Below are 13649 nucleotides of genomic sequence, written 5' to 3' on the forward strand. Positions count from 1 at the left end.
CCTGTCGATATCGTTTGTGCGGCCGCTTCCGAAGGGGTTGGTGATTCAAAATCCCCAAAATATGAACCATCATCATTAGGCGTGCTGGTGATGGGCACAGGAGATTGTGGTCTATACAAATATTTTAGCGTGTGCGGGCTGGTCGTTAACGAATAAGGTATATTTAACGGTTTTGCCGGACATCTCGATTTAAACAATTCCCTGATTACTTTATTATATTTCTCCTACTTGCTAATCTTTATCTGTCCGTTTGGTTGCAGGTGGGTAACAGTAGCCATCAAAATTTGTGTCCAATTTCATCAATAGAGAATGAGCATGACCGCGATTTAGATTTAAGATTATGTTTTTCTTTTCGGAGTTTTTGAATTGTGACCTTGAAATTCTACAACCGCAGCTACAGTAATTCTTTCTTCCCATAATTAAATGCATATTAAATGTTTGTCATCTTCTAATTTTCCGAATTTCATAGCTTCTTGCTTCTTAAATCGTAATAATCGTTATTATTTCACGAGCTTGACTAGAGCTTTTTATTCTCTTCATAAACGTGCATTAAATATTATCTTAAATTTGTTCTGGGTTTCCACCCACCCACCACCAAAAAATCTGCCAACCATTGACCTATCCTCCGACCACTTTCTTCCCACCCTTCGCCCACCACCGGTGGACGGTTAGTGGTCATTAATTTTTTATAACTCACTTGATGGAGGCAGTGTAATAATAATCTATTAATACAAGTATAAATTACTCATTTTTTCACTGTGTACAGTAAGAAATATTTATAAGTACGCTAAATTTTTTAAAGAAATCATTATCTGAGATCAAACATAATTTATTAAGTTTTAATTGCGGAAAGAATTTTTGCTATTTATGAAAATAATTAAACACATTGTATTGCAAAATACTTGGTTTCTAAATGAGCCTAATGTTACAAGAAAAGAGTAATTAATGCCTTGCACAGCGACTGACTGCAAGCAAGATTTTATTTTCATCGTATAAATGTATAAAAGTAAATTGAACTCAGTAACGTATTACTGAGGGTTCAACTGATTCGTAAGGAACAATTACAAAGCGTTGTGGATTATTTTGGTGTAAGTTTTTGTTTATTTTTCTTGTATTAACATGATTTCCTTTGATTTTTTATCTCATTATAAATCCTTTGAATTGTTACAGGATAATGTACGTGTTGTTCTTTTATTTGTTTTTGTAAGTTTAACATTTATGATTCTAACCCAACCATCTCTCCTCGAGTGGCAATTCTGCTAACATTATTTTTATTAGTTCATCTCATAAGATATTATTGATAAAAAAACTTTTTATTTCACTTTAATTTCTTCCCTTGGAATAAACGAATTTCACTGTTGAGTTGAAATTATCTTTACCTTTTTTACACTTTTTGTAAGTTTATAAACTTGTCGACTGTCGTATTTATTTTCCAGTAATTGAACATGGATACCAATGTTCTACTTTATTTTGGTTACACCTAATGAAATTTACATATGCAATTAAAATGTTACATAGGCTATATAGTGTAAATGTAATCGTGGAATTAAATTTTAAAAAACCTCTGTTTTTGTAATAATATTTTGTGGTTCATTTATTATCTTAGTCAAATGTGCAATATGATGCCTGTAACTTTATGGTTATTGCCCAGTTGAATAAAATGTATAGGTTATGCAGACTTTTTTCTTACAGAATTAGCAAAGTCATAAAATGATCGAAAGTGAAATGTTATTAATCAAGACTTTATCCGATTGTACCATTGTGTATTTAACTGCAGTCAGTTAATGCATACTTTAGATTACTGCAATTCAAAAAATCAGGAACAGTGAAACGTTAGATATGTTCATATTATTAGATAATATGTTCCCAAATTTGGAAACAATTAGTAATTAAACAAATTTAAGCCTAAAAATAAACTATATGATAAAATTTTTTAAATGACTATGTATTTACAACATTAATAATATTAGTAAAATTATTTATATAGAAATTATATAGTATTCCTTTTGTATCTACAATACTGAGAATGTTGATTTTTTAATTTAAATAGTCTAAATAGTTATGTAGTTTTTTATGTCACAAATTCTAAGTACTACATATTGTATACTGTAAATATCTTAAATGAAAACCAATTATGCCAGAAAAAATTTGACATTAATTCAACTGGCTAAATTTAAATATATAATTGCAAAACTATAAATAGTGAGATAAGGCTCTATATAAATCATGGAAAGTGGGAGTAGTACATTTAACCAAATATCGTGTAACAGATGGATGTTAACATTTCAATTATATTTGAGTATAAAATCTTATTTAAAAATAATTAGAAATTTGTTTTTGATCCTTAAAAGTAGCTGTCAATTTTTTTAATGCTACTACTATCTTGTTCCAGTTTTAATGTCTTTCATTTCAATGGTAAAACATTTTTTTAGGATATAAACTAAAGGGTTAGTTTATATACTAAAACTTAAGGATATAAACTTAAAGGGTTAGTGTTTTAAATATGTAAAGAAGATGAATATACTAAAAAGGCTTTTGTGAATAAGATTTTATCTACAATAAAAGACCAGTATTTTAGGTGATTTATGATAAAAATCACCATATGGGCATGGTATCTAGTTTCAAAGATGTTTGTAAGGATTATTTGCACATAGATAATTGCAGGGAAAGTACAGCGGTTAATTCCCTCCTGATTTTTCCATTGGGGCTGTGTTTATATTCAGTGCAGGTCTGGTCCCAAGGAGAAGTAATAGACAAAAAAAAAAAAGATGTAGATGGGAGTGAAGAGTACAAACATATTTTCTATCAGTTTCACATAAGGAAATTCTTGCAAACACACCTTCTAAAAATTCAGCGCTGCAACATGTATTGAACATTTATAATGGTTTATTCTCCGCATAAATCTTCCTACCCGTCTTTGGTACCTGTCAGGAGCCATTTTGTACCACTTAGACGTGGTAAAGACAAAGCAAACCCCTCAAGCTACCATCCTATCCCCTTGACAAGGGTTTTATGCAAAGTAGTAGAGAGAATTGTGGATTGCACTTACATGGTACTTGGAGAGACATGGCCTTTTATCTGCAGAACAGTTTGTTTTCTAACAAGGACAATCTTCCATTGACCATTTAGTGTCATTGTAAACAGTCATTCAAAATGCCTTCCTACTCCACTATCGCCTCGTCGCTATCTTCTTTGTATCAGAAAGACATACGACACAGCCTGGTGACGTGGCATCCTAAACATCCTCAAAGAATGGGGACACAAGGGCAATATACTTGCTTGTAGACCGAACTTTCCGTGTTCATGTTGGAGATTCTCTATCTGGTAGCATCATCTCGGAGAATGGAATACCCCAAGGAAGTGTATTAAGTACCTCCTTATTTTCTATAGCCGTCAATAGTATTATTAAATGTGTGCAGCCATCGCCATATGTTCGTTATTTGTTGATGATTTTGCTATATGAGTATATATTATGCCCTGTTCAACAGCCACAGCAGAGAGATTATTACAGAACTCTATATATAGCCTTGAAGTTTGGTCCAGGGTTACCGGCTTCACCTTTTCACCTGAGAATGCAAAATGTGTAGTTTTTTCTCGACTGGGGGGACCCTTCCATTCTGCAAGTCTTTCTCAACAGAGAGCCAATTGCTATCTCTCCTGATATCAGGTTTTTAGGTTTATTTTTTGCTGCCTTATGTGGGCCAAACACATCAAAGAATTAAAAACAAAATGTTCCAAACTTTTAGATATGCTTTGAGTCCTTAGCAACACCAGTTGGGGAGCCGATCGGTCATGTATAATACGTTTTTATTATTTCTTAGTTCATTCTCATTTAGATTATGTTTGTGTCGTCTACTCTTCAGCGCGTCATACCGTGCTTAAAATGCTGGATGCTGTACATCATGCTTTCCTTGGACTTGTCACAGGTGCCTTTAGGTTAAGTCCTGTTGTAAGCTTACTTGCTGACTGCGTTGAGCCATTACTTTGGATTAGAAAGGATCAGCTTTTAGCATCTTATTTTAAAGGACAGCCAAATCACCCAGCTTTTGATGCAGTACTTGGAAATCCTAATTTAGGAAGAATTAAGGACCATCCATGTTTTACTGCACCTGCAGGTATTTGTACCTGACGTCTACTACACCTTATAAATGTTGACAGACCTTATATTTTTCCAAGGTATCCATGTTTGTATCCTCCATTGGGAATCACCTTATAAATTTTATGTTTGACCTTACGATATACAATAAAGAATCAACACCACCTACCATATTCCCATTGGTTGATCATAAAAATTAATTAAATACCTTTGTTAGCTCTACAGACATAAAAGAGATTTTGATGAAGAATTAAAATTTTTTACATGATGTAATTGTCATCTTGTGATATTTTATGGAACAATTTTTGGGATCGCAGAAACCAGTTTTATCAGTACATTCAGCTCCAATCTAATTTTATTAGTTTATTTTTAGTGAAGCAGCATAATTTTATACAAACTTTCTCAGTTTACCACTGTAACATGTTTTGTGAAATAGATCCAAAATTGAGAAGTTAACTGAAGAAATGTGTTTGTTAATTTTTTTTATACTCATAGTCACTTTATTATACCTGTGCATCAAACTGACACACGTCGTTGGACTAGGTAAAACAAAAACTAATGTTTTCTGTGACTATTATTCAATACATCTGTTGTCAATTAGTTTAATGTAGGTCAGCTTTTTTTATACAGTGTTATCAATCAAGATTATTTTATTTTATGATGAAATTTCTGCAACACAACATAAAAAAAAAAAAAAAAAAAATAGTGATATAAATTAGATAGGGTAAGCAGTACATTATTAGTACCCAGTTTTATAGAACTGATAAAAAATATCTTATAAATTATTACTATAATTATTATTTGTGTAAAACATAGCCTCAACTGTAAAATTTTATTTTTACTTAGACCTTCAATTATCAGATTGTTGTTACTCTCTGAGATGCTCCAGGTGTTACGAACTATGAAATTATCATAGAAGTAGTTGTCTTATTATGGACCTGAGGGATTCATTATGTTGAATTTACTTGTAAGATGAAACCAAATAGTGTTTGATTAAAAAAGTAATCTATACCTCTGAAGAATTATAACTTAAATATTATAGTAGGCAGAAATTTAATTGATGCTTATATACTAGAAAAGAACCGTATTTTATTTATTAATTTTGTTTTTGTTTCAGGAAGAAGGACAAAGACCATAGAATTTCTTTAATACGAAGTTATTAATAAAGAAGATAGTTTTTATTTCACATTTTAATTTTTCTTAAAGTAAGTTTACCTAATACTGTTGTATTCTGTAAGGTAGTTTATATATCTTTTACAAAACTCAATAATATGTTGCTAATATTAATTTATGTGTGTTAGTAAAACTTCTATAAATTATTTGTATGAAATTTTAAATGAACATTATATATAGAAATTAAATATCTGAGTATTGTATATTCTACAGTACAGACATTTGTTATTAAATGGCCTGTTTTTTCTTCATTAAATAAAATATAAAACATAAACTTAAAAATTTATATCAACATTCAAGAACAATCTTTATGCTTTATTCAAAAGTTGGTCATTTAAACAGATTATTAAAATATTGACAAAAATCTGTTACTATGTTTGTTATTTATTTTATGGAAAGTTATGAACATTAATAAAAGAAAAATGTATTTGAATTGTTTTCTAGTAAAAAGATCTATTACTATACATCATGCTTTACGTAATGTTGACTCAACATCTACAGAACCTATTGTTGTTTCTAGTTGTAAAAAATTAAAAAGTTCTGTGAGTGATACACATAAATTATCTAATGTTAATGAAGGTAATATTATAAACGCTGTTTTGATTAATTGTGATAAAGTTAATGAAAATCCATTGGCTAAATCAGTTAATATACCGATAAATAAAAGTATATCAAATATTGAAAATAATAAAAGTGTTAGATACAATGAATTTAATATACAAATGATATCAAAAAATCTTTTTAATCAGCTTTTCAAAAATTCAAATACTAGTATCAGTACAACAAATGTAAGTCAAGAAGTAATTGATAAATATATACAAGATTTAAAGAAACATAATTTATTAAATAAACAAGAAGAAGTATCTGATATAGAATTAAATTTACCAAAATTTGATGGAAAAAATATTACAGAACATTTTTGGAATATTGGTGAAAAACAATCTGGACCGTATAGAAAATTATTGGAAAAGTTAATCAACAATGTACCAGAAATTCCTAAAACATGGTTATTTGAACCTGGTTGGGTTAGGTATACAAAAAATGGTTATGAAAAGGTTGCATTTCCAAAAGAAGATGCTCTGGTTTTAGACGTTGAAGTTTGTCTGAGTGAAGGTGATATGCCAACATTAGGTACTGCTGTTAGTAATGAGGCATGGTATGGATGGGTTTCTCCTGATCTAGTTCATGACAATAAGAAAACTACGATTAATAGAAATTATGCAACAGATCGACTTATTCCATTAGAATCGAATGAGAAAGAACCTGGTTATAAGTTAAATAATTTTTTAAAAATTCCACGTATTGTTGTTGGCCATAATGTTTCATTTGATCGTGCAAGAGTTAAAGAACAATACTGGTTAGAAAAAACCGGTTTAAGATTTATGGATACTATGTCGATGCATGTATCTGTTAGCGGTGTTACTAGTTATCAAAGAGCTTTACTTAAATCAAATAATGCTGGTGAAAATGACTGGAGAAATTACAGTTCCTTAAATAGCCTTAGTAAAGGCTATGAATTATATTGCGGTAGTGAATTAGCAAAAGAAAAACGAGATACGTTTATAACTGGTACATTAAATGATGTTCGCAATGAATTATTAATAAAATAAAATTGATGTACTTTTAATTTTTTTTAAATGTGTATATGTAATTTAATAGGCGTATCTGTATTAGTGTTTGTGCGCGCGCACACACACAGTCTATCTCTTTCTCTCTCCGTGCATGTGTGTGTGACTGTTTCATTCTTTCTCTCGGTTCCCTTAAATTTTGAGAAAATTGAAATAAAACCTCTTTTTTTCATTTCAAATTATTTTATCATATCATAAAGGCATTTACTTTTCGGTGAACAAAAATAATATTTAAACAAAATGCAATAAATCATAAATATACTTTAATGGATTTAGAAAGACCATAAAATTAATAATATGATTCGAAACCCCCCCCCCCCCCAATGATCAATTTATTTTGTATATAATCGTATAATTGGGGGTACAAATTAAAATAAAGGTCTATATAAATTTTATAAATGAATTTATTCATAAGTATTAGAACTTTTACAGTGCAATAAATTCATTAAATAAAAAGCTGAACTTTAAATTCACTTTTGTAATTTCCGCTTCCGTTCTTGGTATTTTTGTTAAAATATTCCTTTCTTGATTGTAATTAGCATAAATTGTATTACACCCTACGATGTAATAAACAGGAAATTGAAATATATCATCTACTTTAATGACAATTGAACTCCTACCACAAAATGAACGCTGACAACACAGTTGTAGGATTTTCTAGTAACGCGAATTTTTTCTGATGTACGTCTTACGCACACAACTTAATTTAAAATATTTATAATTTCATTTATATAAAATATTTATTTAAAAATTTAATTCAATGATTTTAGACTAAACTGCGCGCCCATACCGTTCTTTATACACGCGTGGGTGGTGGTACTAGGGGTAACTATAAATACTTTTTTATACTTAAAATATTATTCATTAATAGAAATCTACCGCCCCATATTTATCTATAAATACAGGATGATTCAGAAGGTAGGAAAACAAATATGGAAACTGATTCTACAACTTGAAATGTTCATATAAAATTAATATAGTTGTTTCTAAATCAGACGATCTTGGTTTTAATTCCTGAAAAGGGTTCGATATTTTTCACAAATCATTTTAAACATATTATCTTAGGCTTGTCACCCGTTGACAAACAGCATGAAACCAGATCCTGACAAGAAGTTGTTTCCCTTTGGATGATAGCGAGGAAGTAAAAAAAAGCCGCAGTTCGTCCTCGTCTGTGTCTTCCTTGTTTTACGTTGGGGGGGGGGGGGCGTGTGTTAAGGGTACTACGGCTTTCTAACTATCACTAGTCGCCCGCTGGCAACCAACACCTTGCCAAAAACTGGAAACATGCTGTGTGTCACCCAAAGGCTCAATGAGCCCAGTGTCTCAACTGGTGCCCAGCCCCCCATTGGCGTGCCATGGTTTCATGACACAACCACCCAGTAATAAGCCTCGAGGATGTCGTATGTGCTTCTTCAGGCTAATAAAGTAAATGTGAATTTTATTTTAGTTACACGTTTTGAACTGTTGCTATGAAACAGAATTTATAATAACTTTATTGTTACTTTAATTTTAATTTTATACACTTTGAATTATCATTATTTTTTTACTTTTATAAATTGATTTTGTTTTTGAATTTTTGTCTTTTTATTTGAATTACTACTTTGTATCTAAATATATATATATATATATGTACTTAGTAAAGGGAAGTTGTATGTTTTTGTTTCTGACTGACTTAGTGTGTGTGTGGTTGTCTCCCTATTTCTCTCTCACTCTGTGTGTCTCTCTAGTCTGTGTGTGTGTCTCTCTCTCCCTATCTGTGTGTATGTCACTGTCTCTCTCTCCCTATCTGTGTGTGTGTCGCTCTCTCTCACACACTCTCTCACTGTGTGTCTGTCTCTGTCTCTCACGCTTTCTGTGTTTGCGTATATCTGTGTGTGTGTGTGTGTGTGTGTTTGTGTATGTCTCTTTTTATGTCTCTTACTGTCTCACTCTCTCGCTTCTTGTGTTTATGTATGTCTCTCTCTCCCTACCTAACTGTGTGTGTGTGTGTCTGTGTCTCTCACTCTCCCTCTCTCTCTCTCTGTGTTTGTGTATGTATCTCTCTCTCTCTCTCTCTGTGTGTGTGTGTGTGTGTGTCTCTAGTCTGTGTGTGTGTATGTTTCCTCTCATTCCCTCATTCTGTCTCTCTCTGGCTTCTTGTGTTTGTGTATCTCTCTCTCTCCCTAACTGTGTGTGTGTGTGTGTGTGTGTGTGTGTGTGTGTGTGTGTGTGTGTGTGTGTGTGTGTGTGTGTGTGTGTGTCGCTGCCTCAAACACTCTCTCGCTCTCAGTGTGAGTGTGTATGTTTCTCTCTCTCCCTATCTCTGCGTGTGTCGCTCTCTCTCTCACACTCTCTCTCTCTCTCTCTTTGTGTTTGTGTATGTCTCTCTTCTCACTCTCCCTCTCTCTCTGCGTGTGTGTATTTCTCTCTCACCCTTTCTCTCTCTCTCTCTCTCTCTCTCTCTCTCTCTCTCTCTCTCTCTCTCTTCTCTTTCTATGCTTGTCGAAACTCGAACACTCGATATTATTTACTCCCAATTAGATTAGGATCTCCTATTCTGGTTCCGCTATATCATTTACGATTAGTTTAAAACAATATTATAAAATATCTTTCGTGTTCTTATATTTCTGTTGAATTACACAAAAGATCTCATTTCCTTCATGAGAATAGAAAAAACCAATCATTACTTGTAGATAAAACTAGCGGTGGTGCTGCTCCAAAAACCTTTTATGGATCATATAAAAATTAGTTCAACAAATTTATTGGTAAAGGATTTTCTCAAATCTATATGCGATTAATATCGCTCCATTATCGATAGTTTTGCTTATTCAGATTGGGCCGCTTCTACATAAAAGTCTATGTTTCAATAAATTTTATCGAATTAAAACCACCATAATGTATTATAATACTTAATGAAGTATATAATCTTGTGCAGGTCTCAGGTTAACCATTCCTGAAATGTGTAGTTAATTGAATCCCAACCACTCAAAAATATCAGTAACTATGATCTTGTATTCAAATCCGTATAAAAGTAAGTGCCTTTACTAAGTTATAAACCTAAGAACTCTCGATTTTGAAATCGGTTGATTTTCAATGACGATTTAACCACTAGTCTAACCCGGTGTGGTAAATGGATGAAAATTATTTCAAGAAATTTAGTGCTAAATGATTTTCTAACATCTATCTGCCATTATTAATGCTGCGACATCGATAATTTTACTTATTCAGATGGCCGTTTTAACATGTTTTAGTCGATGTATCGAAAAATATGATCGAATTAGATCATATTTTGTTCTAAGTCTAATTTCTTATTATGTATTACAATATCATAGTACGAAATTGTCGATGGTTAAAACCATCTTCGCAAGCTTGTTGCACTAGATGTAGGTTATAAGCAGGAAATTTGTTATTATAGCGGTAAAATACATTAAAATTGTTCAAGCAGCTCCTTTTACGTTGATTTATTGTTAACACGATTTTTTCATCTGGCAACTTTGAATGCTTATAACTCTATAATGAAGGATTTAATAGAAAAACCGGTTACACCATCGTTTTTCTTGGAAAATTTTAAATGGAAATTTGGTGTATTATATCCATATTCGTATTTTTAAAAAAAATTACGTTTGATTCAACATGGCGAAAAAAATAAAAAAACTATCGTAATGCAGGTTTTTTAAAATCTATATAGAACTCCAGTTCTTTGGCTCTCCAAATATACCTGACGTAGCTTGGATTTTCTTCCGGAAAGGGGTGGGTGATAAGGGGGCTGATGAAGATGATAAAATAATAATAAGGGGGCTGGTCGGATAACTGGTGTAGCCGCGTGACTCAACACACCTAGAACCTCGTCAGATATTTTGCTGTGCTTGCTCCAACAGTCGGGCGGAACTAACCTATTGTAATTATAGAGCCTACAAAGAACAAATTTCACTTCTACGGTCGGCAGACTGGTGTAGCTGCGTGGTTTAACGCTTCAGGCACCTAGTGAAATGAGTAGTAATACTAGTGCCGACTGTCGGAACTAACCTATGTATGGTAATTTCACAACTTACATAGGTCACATTTCACCTGTATTGTCGGCTGACTGGTGTAGCCGCGAGACTTAACGCACAAGGTATCTAGTCACAGGTGTAGCAGTGGTAGCGTCGACAGTCGGGACTAACTAAAGTATTGTAATTTCACAACGTACATGGAACGTATTTCACTTGTATGGTCGGCAGTCTGTTGTAGTTGCGAGACTTAACGCTGGTACATAATCAGAGGTCTAGCAGTACTAGCGTCGATAGTCGGTCCTAACAAAAGTATGGTAATTTCATATATTACATGGAACAAATTTCTATTCTATGGAAGACTGGGTTAGCCGCAAGACTTAACGCAGTAGGAACCTAGTCAAAGTGTAGCAGTTCAAGCGTCGGAAGTCGGCCCTAACTACAGTGTTGCAATTTCAGAACATCCGTAGGTCACATTTTACTTGTACGGTCGGCAGACTGGTGTAGCCGCAAGACTTAACGCACCATGTACCTAGTCAGAGAAGTAGCAGTGGTAGCGTCGACAGTCGATAATAACAAAACTATTGTAATTTCACAATATAAAAAATACAAATTTCACTTGTTTGGTCGGTAGATTGTGTAGCCCCGAGCCTTAACGCACCAGATACCTAGTCAGAGATTTGACAGTGCTAGCGGATTTCACTTACATAGAACTAATTTCTGTCACATGGTCTGCAACCTGGTGTAGCCACGTGACTTATCGCACCAGAAAGCACCAGGAGGTTTTGCTGTCTAGCGTACTAAGCTATTGTAATATTGGATTCATGATTTTCAATGCTATTTGTGTGTTACGGGAAATATCTGTATATCTGCTCAGTTTTAAAGGACTGATTATCAAAAACCGATTCTTTTACATATACTGTTCTCATGTGTTGTTCATGCCTGGGTGAATGTTTGTGTCATGGTAAGATCATCAGCCATTGAACTATAACATTAAATTATTGATTTTGTGTTTCAGGAAAGTGAATCTTTGCAAGTGAAAGAGGAGCCGCTTAGTAATGGGTGTGATAATTTTGATGGACAGATCCTCTTGTGACTGAAGGGACCAACCTAATTAAATTAGAAGATCATAAAATCAAAAATGAAGCAGTAAGTTAGTTTTACTCGCCCTTTCAGAGTGTATTTAGTGGAGTAATTATATGAATGAAACTCTATGTATGCACTTAATATTGATTTTTTAATTTGACATCATTGCATTTTTTTTACCATGTTTGGTTTATTTTTTAGTAATACATGAACTTTCAAGTACGAGGATCATTACAGTTCTGATGTTTTACTAGACTGATTGATATGTACTGCCACATTGGCCAAAAAGATACTGTTCTTTTACCACAATAATTTGCCGGTACACATAGCTCTGATAGTAGTTGCAAAACTCAATGATAATTTACACTTTGACAATGACATCTGGAAGCATGTGCTGTATTCACCTGACTTGGCTTCAATTAATTACTTCTTCCTTTCAAATCTAAAGAAATGGCTCATTGGACAAAGATTTATTTCTTATGATGCAAACGTGAGGAGAGAACTGCTCATCTCGCAGAGTTGGACAAATCACATCATACTGATAATATAAAAAAATTTGGAAAATCTGAGTAAATGAATCAAATTGCAAGAGAATTAAGTTGAAAGTTAAAAAAAATTCTTCAAAACCTTCCTGAACAACCGCCATATTTGTTTTAAATTGACTTATAAAATTAATTTTCTCAGAATTAAATTTGTGATTAATGTGTTTGCTATTTTGTTATTTTTTGCAACATACACTTTGAGAAAATAAAGTGTATAATATATATATATATATATAAATAACAATTGTAATATTCTATTAATAGTAAATTCATATAAAAATAAAATTAAATCAGTTTTGTTCTTTTTTGCCCTAATTTTGTCATAATATTTGGATTTTTCTAAAATTTTTAGCAAGATAGATTTTAATGGTATTTACTACCAAAAATATTTATTTTTAGGATATGTGATTTGTATATAAGTGGTATTATTACTAAGTTCCAGTCAGAATAAAATAAAAAAAAACATTTATTGGAAATTAATTAGTTTGTAATTTGTGTTCTTTATCTTTTTTTTTTAAAGGAATCTGAGATCTTATTGAATGATGATGTTTCACCACAGGTTAATCTTAATATGAAAAGCAATGAACTTCGAATAAAAGATTTTCGTACAGTAAAGACAAAAGATGGGATGGTATTTTATCCATGTCGTGTAATTACATCTATTATGGTGTTAGTGCAATCACAGTAATTGAATTCAGTTGTATAATCTTGGGTTGGTGAATTGTGTCAGTTTTCTGTATGACCTTATGAATTTTGTTTGTTAAAAAATGAAATGGAATCCTCTTTCCTAAAAATCTTGGCAATTTTGTAAAAATAGATAATGTTTACTATCATTCACTCTACACTGTCAACATTGTCAGGAAAGAACATAAGCAGAGGCGGCTCATAGCCAAAATTAGTGGGGGTGCTGCTCCAGAAAATTTTTTAAAATAAAAGTACCAAAAAAAAAAAGAATCAAATAGAATAACTGGAAGCAGCATAATAATCTAATTCTACACTTTATCACATTCAAGAATATGGTACACAGTTTTTAAGCCCACTTAAAATCCATATTCGGTTAACCGAATAAATAATAAAATGTCAATACAGATAATATTTTTTTAGTATTATTAGGTAATAATAAAATGTCCGCTTAAAAGCACTATAGTGCTTTTAA

The 13649-nt window shown here is 32.2% G+C and overlaps 1 protein-coding gene and 1 long non-coding RNA gene across 3 annotated transcripts in view; one reads left to right on the forward strand and one right to left on the reverse strand.

The window, feature by feature from the left end:
* The window catches only part of LOC142331231 (uncharacterized), a 447558-nt gene that overhangs the window by 105278 nt on the left and 328631 nt on the right, over positions 1-13649 (reverse strand). The gene's annotated exons all lie outside the window — the stretch shown is intronic.
* On the forward strand, positions 1065-12011 carry LOC142331583 (uncharacterized). The gene is made up of 3 exons (XR_012758050.1): positions 1065-1088; positions 5214-5301; positions 11884-12011. It is a non-coding gene; the product is annotated as an uncharacterized LOC142331583 (long non-coding RNA).

The sequence above is a fragment of the Lycorma delicatula genome, chromosome 10, assembly GCF_047948215.1.
Source record: "Lycorma delicatula isolate Av1 chromosome 10, ASM4794821v1, whole genome shotgun sequence".
NCBI classification, from domain to species: Eukaryota; Metazoa; Arthropoda; class Insecta; order Hemiptera; family Fulgoridae; genus Lycorma; species Lycorma delicatula.